This window comes from Lissotriton vulgaris, chromosome 6 (genome assembly GCF_964263255.1).
Source record: "Lissotriton vulgaris chromosome 6, aLisVul1.2, whole genome shotgun sequence".
In the NCBI taxonomy this organism is placed as follows: Eukaryota; Metazoa; Chordata; class Amphibia; order Caudata; family Salamandridae; genus Lissotriton; species Lissotriton vulgaris.
In genome coordinates, this window is record NC_141694.1 from 572,185,634 (window position 1) to 572,201,069 (window position 15,436).

The 15,436-nt window shown below is 45.1% G+C and overlaps 1 pseudogene; it reads right to left on the reverse strand.

Moving 5' to 3' along the window:
- Positions 1-15,436, reverse strand: part of LOC147707665 (translocon-associated protein subunit gamma-like) — a 54,373-nt pseudogene that overhangs the window by 8,874 nt on the left and 30,063 nt on the right.

Here is a 15,436-nt window from a genome sequence, read left to right on the forward strand (position 1 = left end):
ATTTACTTGAAGTAACAGAAGGGGTTCCTGTCCACAAAGTACCCTCAGCATCCAAGGGACTTTGGAGCATATTACCAAGCAATAGCCATAATTATCGCTATTGCTTGGTTAGCGTGAAAAAATTATCGCCGAGCTGCGGCGATTTTTATCGCAGATAAACCTTGGTATTACCAAGGTTTATCGCAAATGCAATAAAAATCGTCCGCAATGCATGAATATCGCTGAAAAGTCAGCAATATTCATGCATTAGCGAGCTAATGCTCTTAGCCATGTAATCCACCTCCCATTGGATAACATGGCTAAGAACTGCTCAGGGCAGGTGTTAGCTTTTGGAGATATTCGCGCTTAGCGCAAATATCTCCAAAAGTTGATAATAGGAGATAGCGATGTTAGTGACTGTTTCCAGTCGCTAACATCTTGGCACGCCCACTCTGCATGTCATTAGTGATAAATATCACTGACATGCAAAGTTGGGCCCAAGATGGTCGCTATCTCCTACTAGCTGTCGCAGCTAGGTAATAGGGAGATAATTTTATCTCCGCTTTCTTGGCTTTTAAAGCCAAAAAAGCGGAGATAAACCCCCTTGATAATATGCCCCTTTATCCCCCAACCAGCTGTGCACCAGAAGGTGCATTTGCAGAGTGGGGGATAATAGGGGGCCTGGCCTCCGACAACCTCTCAGCAATCCCGCTGTGTGCGGGTTACAGGAGGCAACAGGAGTAGTCGTTGGCCCCGAAGGACCCTCAGTAGCCAAGGGAACTTCATCCCTCAACCAGCAGTGTGCCAGGAGGTGAGTTTGCAGCGTGGTAAAGAGCGGGGGCCTAGCCTCCGAAGACCCCTCAACAATCCCACAGTGTGGGACTTACTGGAGGTAACAGGAGAGGTAGTTGGCCCCATGGACCCTCTTAAGTCAAGGAGACTTCATTCCCCAAACAGAAGTGCACCAGGAGGTGCATTTGCACAGTGGTGGAGAAAGGGTGTGTGCCTCAGAAGTGCTCTTTGCAATCCCGCATTTCTATAAGTTAATTGCCCCGGGTGGTGGCTGTCTCCGGGGCTGTGCCGGACCCCCACACTTCTATAATTGATTGCCCTTAGAGTTGGTGGCCCCTGGGACATTAGTAAGCCCCGGGAGTTTGCGGCTCACTTCAGCTGCTGTCTTGAAAGTTTTGGGGTGATCTGCCACTTTGGGTCTGAGAAAGAGGTGGGTCCCAAAATGTATTTTCCCCATGCAATTTCCCATCCAGACTCAGCCCGAACCACTGAACAGAATTCCATCAAATATGGCAGAAAGGTAGATATTGATCCAGAGAAGTGCCTTTTTCCAATGTGGTAGTTTTGGAAATGGTGAGAGAAATCCAAGGATCCAACAGTCCCATGCTGAAATTTGATTGACTGCCACCACTTCAACCAGGAAGTGTTGACAGCCATCTTGGGACTGTCAAGTCCCAGAAAAAAACCTTAAAAATAGAGAAGGGGTCATGGTAGGAATACCCTGACCCCTTAGGACTCTTGGGAGGGTCAGGCAGAAAGACGCAAAATAAAGGTCAGTAACGATCAGAAAGAGGCAAAATAAAGGTGAGAAATAAGCTGAAAGAGGCAAGCTAGAGGCAACGATCATAAAGAGGCAAAATAAAGGTCTTAAATGAGTAGAAAGAGGCAAACTAGAGATAAGCAACGAGCAAAAAGAGTCACAATAAAGCTCAGAAAGAGGAAACATAAATGCCAGCAACAAGCAGAAAGTGGCAAAGTAGAGATCAGAGCAGAAAAAAAGCAAAAAAAGGTGAGAAACAAGCAGAAGTTGGAAAATAAAGGTGAGAAACTAGCAAAAAGAGATAAAATAAAGATGCGAAACGAGCACAAAGAGGCAAAATAAAGGTCAAAACGAGCAGAAAAGGGCAATATAAAGGGGAGAAATAAACAGAAAGAGTCAAAATGAGCAGAAAGTGGGTGAATAAAGGTGTAAAACGAGCAGAAAGAGGCTTGAGAAAAGTAAGAAATAAACAGAAAGAGGCAAAATAAAGGTCCGAAACATCCCGAAAGAGGCAAAATAGAGACCCTTGGCCTCTAAGGGTCATTGAGGGCCAAGAACTCCTATTGTGGCTACAAGTAAGTCCCCCACAGCGGGATTGCTGAAACATCGTTAGAAGCCTTGCCTCCTTTCTCAACCACTCTGTACAGGGGCCTCGTGGCGCACTACTGGTTAGGGAACAAAGGGGCATATTATCAAGGACCGGTGTTAAAATTATCGCCGTTTTATCGGCAGGAAACTTTAACACCGGTCCTTGATAATATGCCCCAAAGTCCCCTTGGCTACCAAGGGTTGTAGAGGGTCAAGAACCCCTATTGTTGCCACAAATAAGTCCCCCAGAGCCAGATAACTGTGAAGTCATCGGAGGCCTGCCCCCTTTCTCAACCGCTCTGCACATGGGCCTCTTGGCGTACTCCTGGTTGGAAGATGAAGTCCCCTTGACTGCTGAAGGTTGCTGGGCACTAAGAACTGAAGAACCAGGTTTTAGAACCCAGCGGCGCCAGGGAAAACGCCCAAAGTCTTCGAGTTCCCCTGTCTTGGCAAACAGAGACACAGGACACTTCTAGGTGATGTCAAAGACCAAGTTTATTGGCTGCAACCAGGAAAAGAGGTCTACGAAGCACAACACGGGTGGTTTGTCAGAGACTGCACAATTTAGTAAAGTGAGACATCATCTTTAATGCCAAAAATCACATTCCTGACTAACATCAATTACTTACAAACTAACCAATCACGTAGTGACATCTCAAAAGTATCGCATAACGGCAAGCCCACTTTCAGTTGTCCAGCCCACCAGAAATGACAAGGCAAAATCCAACATTCCTGCTCGGACAGGCCGGACAAACCCATAATAAAAGGACCTCAACCCAAACCATAAATAGGCCATAAAGGAAGGAGCAGAAACAGATGAGAAGCAAGATGGAAGAGTGTGTGTGTGTGTACCATAAACTCAGCAATGTCCTGCTCTTTGATCTCTATCTGACCAGCTGCCTAAAAAGGAACTGGCTCAACGAGGTCAGGCTCGGGCAAGGGAGTCAGTTCGTTCAGGTCACACAAAAGTCAGCTAAAGGTGTACGTGCCCCAAAGACTCGTTCGGCCGCAGTCATCTGCCTATGTGAGGGCAACCACAAAATGGCTGCCGTACACAAAATGGAACCCGTTGGTTCGAACAAAATCTCTAAATACAAGGTGTTTCCATCAATCGATTATGACAAAAACACTCGTACATACCGCACTCGTCATTTGCGGTCCGCTGATACCAAAATAGTCTTGATACGATGACCTTTATTGAACGGGTTCAGAATCACGGAACCTCAGAACCCCTATTGTTGCCAGAAGTAAGTTCCCCACACCCAGGTTGCTAAGACGTTGTTGGAGGCCTCACCCTTTTTCTCAACCAATCTGCAAAGGGCCCTGGCCTTCTGGCTCACTACAGGTTGCAGCCGCGGTTACTCACACTCGATTTCACTCACACATGGCACAAGAAAATTCTGCTCTAATGCAGAGTTGATTGGTAACTCCATGTTCTCCGCAGAATGCGGTGTTGCAGAATTACGCAAACTCTATGAGTGGAGCAGAATTTTACGCCCAGGCCTTATTACCATTCACAGACCAAGTCAGAGACATACACAACTACTCAGAGACCCATGCAGACATTCACGCATCCACTCGCTCACTCACTCAAAGACTCACACACACACAGACCTACCTATACAGCCACTCACACACCCAATCTCAAGGGTTACAGGTTACAGTTTGGAAATAACATTTTTTTTAAATGTTGAAATTCACTGATAAAATGAAGGTTGCAGGGATGTGAAAGTTAGGAAATAGCATTTTAAAAGCCCTTAGAAATACACTTAAAAAAACAAAGGTTTCAGGGACATTGCAGTTAAGCTCACATTTCACTCGTACAAACCAGAGAAATCCAGCAGTTATCGTTACCTGTGCTATCTGTAACTTATGCCCCCGATTTGCACTGCTTATGACCTTGCATATTACATCACTCATGACATGGTCATTGACATCACTGATGACATCTCAAATGACATCACTTTTGACATCATCGACACAACCACTCACATACCCATTCACATCCCTATATAATGTCTCCCATATCCATTCACAGACCCATACAACCACTCACATACTCATTCACAGACCCATACAAGTACTCAAAAAATCACTCACTCAACAATACAGCTACTCACACACCCACTCACTCATCTATACTGGTACTCACATTCCACTCACTCACTCAAACAGCCACTCACACAACTACTTACTCACCCATACCGCTACTCATTCAACCAATCACCTATATAACCACACACACAGCCACATACTAACCCAACAGTCACTCACATACCCACGTATTCACCTATACAGCCACTCACATACCAACTCACTGACCCATACACCCTCTCAATACAGCCACTCACCCATACAGGCACTCAGATACACTCACTCACACACCCATATATCCATACAAGTACTTCCACATCTGCTCACTTACTCATACAGCCATCCACAATGAGAAACACTTTCAAATGCAGCATTCATACACCTTATCACTTAACCAAACACCCACTCAAACAGCCACTTACTCAATCATACAGTCACTTACGCACCCAGCCACTCACTCATACAGCCATTCAGACACCCACTCACTCACCTATGCAGTCACTAACACACCCACCCACTCACTTACCAATACAGCCACTCACACAGCTACTCAGTCACCCACACAACTACTTACACACTCAAATATACACTCATACAGCCACTCAGACACCCACTCACACATGGATACACACAGTTGCACAGCCTCTCACATAATATATGCTAGAAATAGTATCACTCATTAATTGTACACCTAGTATTAATTTAACTTTTGGAGTAGCTTATTATATATGATTAACAAACGCTTAGAGAAAACTTACCCCTACTGGATGATGTCATCAGTTATGTTTTTTGAGTTGCTATCAGTGTTGTAATCAGTAATGTCACTGGTAATGTCATGATTGATTAATATGTGAAGTCATAAGCAGTACATTGTAACTATAACTGCTGAATTTCTCTGGTTTTGTACAAGTGAAATTTAAGCCTAACTATTACGTCACTGTAACCTATGGGGTTTTGTCAGTGAATTTCTAAGGGTTTTTTAAATTCTATTTCATAGCTATATTGTCCCTGTGACCTTTGGTTCTTTCAGTAAATATATATGCAGTGGATCAATGCTGATGCCAACCGGTAGTCAGCAGTGTTGAACAGGAGGAAAGTGGGAAAGTCCTAAGATGCAGCCCAGGGTGAACGGGACATTTTCACAACCCACTGGGGTATTTTATTTTTGAAGTTGTGCAACGCAGAAGCAGCTCACTGGAGTAGATTATACGAGCACTGCAGAGACCAGCAGGCAGTGCTACTGTTCACTCCCACTGGGGCGGGTATCATCAAACATATCAGGTGCTCTGTTTGCTCTACATTGGTGAAGTAATCAAGTCTGTGATAAAGTGCGAGGGAGCACGAAACACGTCGGCTTACTGACATTACGGTCAGATGTCCTGAAACTGTGCTGCAGCTTTCATCTAATAAAACGTGAAGAATACCTACCTGTGGGGGGCTTTTTCGAGGGGGCAACCTTGCCTCTCGGCGTTTGCTGGAAATCCTTGTCAAATACGCAGAGAGTGACCGGGTTGCATTACAAAGCAAAATTGATGCCCTGAATGCGGAGATAGGAAAGATTCCGATCACTCCAAGCACCGCCAAATATCGGGATGACATGAAAGCACATTTGCTCCGCGAGGAGGAAGTAATATAAGAAAAGGAATGCCAATAAATTCCAACGAGACAGGTTGGATTACGAACACGGGCAAATATTTACTTTTGCAAGGAAGTACGATAATGTGAAAGCGACTAAGAAAATGACACCAAGTCCCTCGACTTCATTACAAACAGTCAACAAGCATTTACAATGCAATGGTCTCGCATTGTTAAAGTTAGAGCTATTGGCATTGCTCATGACATTATTTTTATTTATGTTTTTGTTTTTAAAACATAAATAAATGGCATTGTCATTTACAATGCCAATAGCTTAATCGCTCGCAAATGCGAGACCTATTGCTTTTGCACCCACACAGAGCCACACACACAAAGCCACCCACACACACATACAGAGCTACCCACACAGTCATTCACATAGAGCCACCCACACACACACACAGAGCCACCCACACACAGAGCCACCTACACACACACAGAGCCACCCCCACACACACAGAGCCACCCCCACATAGAGCCACCTACAAAAAAAGCTAGCCACACAGACAGAGCCACACAGACAGAGCCCAACACAGAGCCCCAACACAGACAGAGCCCCAACACAGACAGAGCCCCAACACAGACAGAGCCCCAACACACAGAGCCCCAACACACAGAGCCACACAGACAGAGCCCCACACACACAGACAGAGTCGATTCACTGAAAGGGAAGGGTGGTTGTGACATAAAAGGACTTTATGCGGAAAGTTTTAGCCTCCCGTTTGCACGAGATAAGTTTCAAAATGTCCTGATTTAATATAGCTTGTACTGCTTGCGAAGAATCTTCTTCTAAGCGCTTTCAAATCCAATAGAGAAAACTGTAAGGTAAGAGAATGTGTTGTGATTTGCTCAGAATCACTCAGTGCGATTAAGCAGGGAAGTCACTATCTCAAATTAAAACTGCTTGCCTAAAAGCCCCAGCAGTCTTTAAATGATTTGCACTGAGCTGCATGCTGAGCAAAAGTACGGTTCAGGGCACTCAAATGTACTGCGAAGACTTTCAGTGTTTGCGCGAACTATTACGTGGGGCTTATTAAGGCAGCTACCAATTAATTGAAAAGATTAGGGAGGGGACTGCGAAATATCCTGCAAGGAATGTACACAATGATGTATCAGAGAAAGGTACCTCCCACAATAAATAGGCGATGGATTACAAAAGTGGGGGATGGAGTTTAAAACAAGGAGTGAGGGTTACATGGGAGATATTTAGGAGGAAAGTGACAATTGAATGATCACTAAACATGCCACACTTTTTTAATTAGCATTTAAACATGGTGATGGTTTCCAGCAAGGCCTTCAAAATGCCAATTTGGCCACCCGGCAATTGGTAATTGCGCTTTTGTTTTTCAGGGACCTTTTAGCTTGAAGAAGGCAGCCTCTTTCTAGCGCTAATATACCACGCCTTCAGTTTGGAGCACTATATCAGTGTTTTTACTGACTTGTGCACTCACGCTCTCTGTGCGACAGAGCCTCACACTGAAGTATCCGTTAATTTGTCACCCCCTAGGGGCTGCCCCCTCAGCAGTTTGAACGCCGCTGCTTTAGCTACAAACCAACCCTTTCCCCCAAAGTCAAATGCAAGAACATCTTGTAAAATTTCAAAACAGCGAGTGGTGATTGTTCAGTTCTTTTTGCCAGGAACGTTTTGGTAAGTGTCAGATTTTTGCACCCTTTAAAACGGCTAAGAAGTTTCTCTATTTATTTACACATTTGAGGTTTTGTCATTCCTTTGTAGGAGAATGTTCCGAATAGACTCTAGTAAAGTTAGCCACCAACTGCTGGTTGTAATTCAGGCTAAATGTACGTTTGAGACGCAAGTTCCTCCTGGAAAATGTATGCAGAATATCTCTCTTCGGGTTTACATTGTGTCCAGTTTATCTAGGCACAATGGCATTTCATTGACTAAAAAACACTATTTTCACCAAAGGACGTCACTGTAGACGCACTTAAACAAGGACGCACATGACACAAATTCATAGCAAAAGTAACGAGTTTTACATGGATGTTGCGAAGCTAAACTTTTGCACACCACAAACCTTTCAATTGACTTCAAGAAGGTTGCAAAATATATATATATATATAAAATTGTACGAGCAAAAACAGAGAAAACTAAACCCCTAGTGGTCGCTTTTTTTTTAAAAATAAAGGCATTCACATTTTGAGCAAAGAACAGCTCGGGTTAGACTGCTTTAATTACGACTGTTATTAAAGCGCCAATAAATTATTGCGTCGGGTTGTATCCTGCAGGAATAGTTAACATGCCTGCAGTCTTTTTCTTCCTTCTGCATTTGCAGAAACCCCTCAGTTCAGACATTCAGAGTTGGAGGAGATTCGGGCGTTGCTGCAGCAAGGGGGTCAGACGTGTTCTCTTCTGCACATCCATGTAAGTCGAGTCGATACCGGAACACGGTAAAATTAGACAGTTGGTAAATCGGGTTGGGACGCGCTAACATTTTTTTTATATAATACGTTGTTACACCACCTTTCTCCTTTTTCTAGGTCTATGAAATAGACTGCTGCATATTACAAGTTAAATGGTAACCAAGTTACCGATGTCGGAATGATGAAAAGCTGAGATCGCCTAGCAGGAATCTTAGCGCTTAACTTGCAAATCATAGCATCTGTCAGAGGAGTTAGTTTAACCCCTTTGGCCCATCTGAACAGTTAGAAATACCAGATTCAGGAAGTGCATGTCAATAACAATATTCATTTTCTCCACAGCGCGACACGCCGACCTTCTGCCATTTCTAAGCGCTGTAAGTCACAGATGTCACTAGTAAACTCACCAATGCCAATGTGGTCACCAACCTTGAAAGAGTGAAAGGTTAAATAGGTTCCTTTACAATTATCCGAGCTATCGAGAAGCAATCCGTGGTTGAAGTCAGCGGCGAGTGTTAAAGTGACCCTGTCATCCCGCTGGATAGATCGCATAACAAAACATCGGCCATTCAGCAAATATATGCAGCAGCTGTATTCATCACCGCAGGGTTTCCTCCCCGAGTTGCGTTATGTGAAGTATTACAAAAATGTAAATTTCTTACCGACCGCCATTTGCCAAGGGACCTGTAAAATCGCAATCCTGTGTATTTTCTCTCATTTTAAATTCACACATAATACTCAACCCTACACCTTCCGCGCTAGATCATGTCTTAATTGGACCATACCACGTGTAGAGGAGGAAAGGAGAGGAGGAAAAACAAGACCGAACCTGAACATCGGAGCTGTTCCTCACAACGACAATAAACAAGAGTTCTGCACGGGAGTGGAGGTCAGCGTTGCACCGTGAATAGGGAGGTCACAACATAATTTTAAGGAGGAGGGAGGGGTGGGGGCTGGGGAGCGGCAGAGCACGACAGAGGAGAGCTGCAGCAGAGGGAGGGGGGGGAGGCGAGAGCACGACGGAGGAGGGCAGAGGGAAGGGGGGAGGCGAGCGGAGCCGAGCAGCTCCTAAAAGCAGAAGGGAATGGAGACGAGCAACTCCGAAAACACCTCCACGTTTCTCCGAGGCAAGGAGAAAATGCCTCAGAGAAACGCACGCCAATTTTCGGATTCGGGGGCGTGTATTTGTTGTTTTGAGTGACAGATGACGTCACTGGCTAAAGAACAGCAAAATGTACGCCCCCGAATCCGAAAAAGACGGAGCCTATTCGGAGGGTCAGCTCTCTCTTCCAATGGCTGGCCTCTGTTTAGGAAGCCAGCCAATGGGAGAGAGGCAAAAACAGAGGCGGGACAAATAGTCCCACTAAGCAACATTAATTCTCGGACTTCCGGTCTGCGACCGGATATTACCGAGACCTAAAAATGACATACCACCTTCATCTTCACTTTCAGATTTGAGCTCGAATATTGATAGTGAGTGTGACAATGATCAACAATGAGCACAGCGCTTGGGGTTTCAAAAATTCACACTGGCACAAGAATTAGGATCTGAGGCAGACTCTACGTTCTGGTGCTCGAAATTCAAATATCAGCAAAGCATCAACAGGAAGCTAGGCACCAGGCGGCAACGCAACAAACAACACAAACGTGAGTACAAAGCAACCCAACAGAAAACCACGAAAGCAATGGAGGCTCAAATAGATTCAGTAACTGATAGCTGTGATTCCCAAACAGTAATTAACTTAACCAAGATGCCAGTGAGTGAAAAGGAGCACAAAAGTGAGTGGTGATGGATGGTGCATCTGAACCAATCAAACACTCACACCCAGTCAACAGATCTGGGTTTAATCCATCACCGTTCTTTAGCCCACTCTGCCACCCCAGTTCAGACATGGCCATATGCAAATCAGTCTGACCTTGTGCCTCATGTGAACAGTCCAGCCCGAACTGCCAAGCCATGCCTTCCTAGAAACAAGCTTCCTAGGATCGGTTTCTGGCATTACAGCCGTCTTTAGCCAGGCTTGCTTAAATCCAGTGGCAAAGTGAGCAAGGGACTCATGTCTGAGCATACCCTGCCAACTTATGGTGAACAAAGCGGTACAAAAGGGGGTGGGGATGGACGGAGCATCTGAACCAATCAAACACTCAAACCCAGTCAACAGATCTGGGTTTAATCCATCACCGGTCTTCAGCCCACTCTGATTAAACCCAGATCTGTTGACTGGGTGTGAGTGTTTGATTGGTTCAGATGCTCCGTCCATCACCACCCCCTTTTGTACCACTTTGTTCGCCATAAGTTGGCAGGGTATGCTCAGACGGGAGTCCCTTGCTCACTTTGCCACTGGATTCAAGCAAGCCTGGCTGAAGACGGCTGGAATGCCAGAAACCGGTCCTAGGAAGCTTGTTTCCGGTCCAGGGAAGGCAAGGCTTGGCAGTTTGGGCTGGACTGTTCTCATGAGGCACAGGGTCAGACTGATATGCATATGGCCATGTCTGAACTGGGGTGGCAGAGTGGGCTAAAGAACATGATGGATTAAACCCAGATCTGTTGACTGGGTGTGAGTGTTTGATTGGTTCAGATGCTCCGTCCATCACCACACCCTTTTGTACCGCATTGAGTGAAAAGGAAACACACATTTTAGCATTAGGTCTATCTTTCAGTGCTAAAAGTAATTTTGATTACGCGGGTACCAGAATAGACATGCATAAATACATGCGTAAGTTGAAACTTCGCAAGTTTCACATGTTACACAAATCAGCATGATCAGTACCACCTACAGTACACAATTTGAGTCCGCCTTTATTTACAGCTGGTGATGCAGAGCTATTGCAGGACTTACTACAAATGCAAGGTGAGGACGGCACTGACACTGTAACTTTGTCTGCTAACCAGGGCACTGGATTCAGAGTTAGTGCAGCCCCTACTAATTTCAAACCCAAATCGACATTTTGCCCTATCATGTTTAAAGACAACATTGATGCCGTCCACGACAAAGTCTCTCAAGAACTGAGATTGTTGTACAAAAAGCAAGTTAATATTAATAAGAGGCACCACTATCGTGACTTTGCTTACCATCAACTTATTAAAAAACTCCAAAATAATGTGAATGTCATTATCCGCCAATCAGACAAAGCCGGTAACGTCGTGTTGTGGTCAAGGGAAATGTAGATGGAGGACGCACTTGGTCAACTCAATGACAGGAATTGTTACAAAAGAACTACGATGGCAGAGGTTAAAGTGGCTTGGAATTTGTTTTATACTAACTTGGTGGTGTTGAAAAGCACTGGTCTATTAACTATGGATGAGTTTACATTTTTAAAGAAGTGCCACCCAGTGATGCCCATTGTAAACTTCATACCCGAAATTCATAAGAGCAATGTGAAGCCACCTGGATGCCCCATAATTTCAGCTTGCAATAGCATTATGGAGAATGCCAGCAAGTATGTTGACTTTTTCTTACAGGACCATGTTAAGAATCTTCCTTTTATTCTTGATACTGGTGATTTGCTACAAAAACTAGAAGTAATGACCTCACAACATGATTTTCTTTTGATATCGCTTGACGTCTCTTCCCTGTATACCAGTATCCATCACAGGGATGGATTAAAAGCCATTGAATATTATTTAAATACGAGACCTATTTGTTTCCTCCATCATAACAGGATGTTGTTATCCATGTTTAATTTTTGCCTTGAGAATAACTTCTTTTTGTTTTCCAACCAAGTGTTCCAGCAGGTGAGAGGTGTGGCCATGGGGGCTTTTTTCTCCCCCAGCTATGCCTGTCTGCATATGGGACACTGGGAGAAACAGATCCTCATGCCCACCTACCCTGAAATGATGTCTGAAATGTTGTTAAATGGTTTAGGTATATTGATGACCTTTTGATAATCTGGAAAGGATCTGAATGTGAGGCTTAACAGTTCATTGAAAAACTTAATAACAACAACCTTAATCTTAGTTTCACTGGTCAGATAAGCAATAGGTCAGTATGCTTTCTAGAGGTAGAAATTAACATCCAAGCGAATCAACTTCACACTAGAATGTATAGGAAATCTACTGCTGGAAATGCTATATTACATGCCACTAGACATCACCCTGCGCATTTAATCAGTAGCATTCCCTATGGGGAAATGCTACGAATAAGAAGAATTTTCAGCACTGATAATGATTGCCGAATTGCATAGAAAGATTGCAGAGACAGGTTTTTGAGAAGAGGCTATCTCCCAGAAGTGGTCGACAAAGCCAAACTTAAAGCAAATGAACATGGCAGACCACTGGCATTAGCAGGAAAAACCAAATTGGTACAAAACGAACAGATCAAGACCACATTGATTCTAACCTACAACAATCAGCATAAAACAAATCGCAAGATTGTAAACAGAAATTGGGCATTAATCAAAAGCAATCCGATATTGGGGACCCATTTATCACGATCAGCAAGTATAACATACAGAAAGGCAGGCTTGATGAGCAATTGCCTGATTAAAAGCAGCCCTGAGGTTAGAACCAATACTTCCTGGCTCAATAGCATTAAGGGTTTCATCAAGTGTTCTGTTTGCAAAACCTGCAAAAATGGAGTTAGTAAGACCGAATACATGACACCTCTCCGCAACATATTTACAACAAGGGGTGGTGAGGGACAGAGTCTCTGAATTAAGCAGAAAGCTCTCACCCAGTCAAGAGATCAGGGCTAGATCCAACACCGTTTTTTAGCTCACTGCACCATCCCAGTTTCAGAACCTGGCTGTATGCAAATTAGTCTGTTCCTGTCCCAGTGCATGATGGGAACAGGGCAAACCAAACTACAAAAGCCAATTCTTACACTGGGAAGGAAACAAGCTCCCGGGGACCGGTTTCTGGCATTACAGCCGTCTTCGGCCCGGTTTGCTTGAATCCTGATGGTGCAATGAGCAAGGGTCTCACATCTGAGAATACCCTTCCACGCTTAGGGTGGACAAAAATATTTACAACAAGGGGTGGTGAGGGACAGAGTCTCTGAATTAAGCAGAAAGCTCTCACCCAGTCAAGAGATCAGGGCTAGATCCAACACCGTTTTTTAGCTCACTGCACCATCCCAGTTTCAGAACCTGGCTGTATGCAAATTAGTCTGTTCCTGTCCCAGTGCATGATGGGAACAGGGCAAACCAAACTACAAAAGCCAATTCTTACACTGGGAAGGAAACAAGCTCCCGGGGACCGGTTTCTGGCATTACAGCCGTCTTCGGCCCGGTTTGCTTGAATCCTGATGGTGCAATGAGCAAGGGTCTCACATCTGAGAATACCCTTCCACGCTTAGGGTGGACAAAAATATTTACAACAAGGGGTGGTGAGGGACAGAGTCTCTGAATTAAGCAGAAAGCTCTCACCCAGTCAAGAGATCAGGGCTAGATCCAACACCGTTTTTTAGCTCACTGCACCATCCCAGTTTCAGAACCTGGCTGTATGCAAATTAGTCTGTTCCTGTCCCAGTGCATGATGGGAACAGGGCAAACCAAACTACAAAAGCCAATTCTTACACTGGGAAGGAAACAAGCTCCCGGGGACCGGTTTCTGGCATTACAGCCGTCTTCGGCCCGGTTTGCTTGAATCCTGATGGTGCAATGAGCAAGGGTCTCACATCTGAGAATACCCTTCCACGCTTAGGGTGGACAAAAATATTTACAACAAGGGGTGGTGAGGGACAGAGTCTCTGAATTAAGCAGAAAGCTCTCACCCAGTCAAGAGATCAGGGCTAGATCCAACACCGTTTTTTAGCTCACTGCACCATCCCAGTTTCAGAACCTGGCTGTATGCAAATTAGTCTGTTCCTGTCCCAGTGCATGATGGGAACAGGGCAAACCAAACTACAAAAGCCAATTCTTACACTGGGAAGGAAACAAGCTCCCGGGGACCGGTTTCTGGCATTACAGCCGTCTTCGGCCCGGTTTGCTTGAATCCTGATGGTGCAATGAGCAAGGGTCTCACATCTGAGAATACCCTTCCACGCTTAGGGTGGACAAAAATATTTACAACAAGGGGTGGTGAGGGACAGAGTCTCTGAATTAAGCAGAAAGCTCTCACCCAGTCAAGAGATCAGGGCTAGATCCAACACCGTTTTTTAGCTCACTGCACCATCCCAGTTTCAGAACCTGGCTGTATGCAAATTAGTCTGTTCCTGTCCCAGTGCATGATGGGAACAGGGCAAACCAAACTACAAAAGCCAATTCTTACACTGGGAAGGAAACAAGCTCCCGGGGACCGGTTTCTGGCATTACAGCCGTCTTCGGCCCGGTTTGCTTGAATCCTGATGGTGCAATGAGCAAGGGTCTCACATCTGAGAATACCCTTCCACGCTTAGGGTGGACAAAAATATTTACAACAAGGGGTGGTGAGGGACAGAGTCTCTGAATTAAGCAGAAAGCTCTCACCCAGTCAAGAGATCAGGGCTAGATCCAACACCGTTTTTTAGCTCACTGCACCATCCCAGTTTCAGAACCTGGCTGTATGCAAATTAGTCTGTTCCTGTCCCAGTGCATGATGGGAACAGGGCAAACCAAACTACAAAAGCCAATTCTTACACTGGGAAGGAAACAAGCTCCCGGGGACCGGTTTCTGGCATTACAGCCGTCTTCGGCCCGGTTTGCTTGAATCCTGATGGTGCAATGAGCAAGGGTCTCACATCTGAGAATACCCTTCCACGCTTAGGGTGGACAAAAATATTTACAACAAGGGGTGGTGAGGGACAGAGTCTCTGAATTAAGCAGAAAGCTCTCACCCAGTCAAGAGATCAGGGCTAGATCCAACACCGTTTTTTAGCTCACTGCACCATCCCAGTTTCAGAACCTGGCTGTATGCAAATTAGTCTGTTCCTGTCCCAGTGCATGATGGGAACAGGGCAAACCAAACTACAAAAGCCAATTCTTACACTGGGAAGGAAACAAGCTCCCGGGGACCGGTTTCTGGCATTACAGCCGTCTTCGGCCCGGTTTGCTTGAATCCTGATGGTGCAATGAGCAAGGGTCTCACATCTGAGAATACCCTTCCACGCTTAGGGTGGACAAAAATATTTACAACAAGGGGAGGTGAGGGACAGAGTCTCTGAATTAAGCAGAAAGCTCTCACCCAGTCAAGAGATCAGGGCTAGATCCAACACCGTTTTTTAGCTCACTGCACCATCCCAGTTTCAGAACCTGGCTGTATGCAAATTAGTCTGTTCCTGTCCCAGTGCA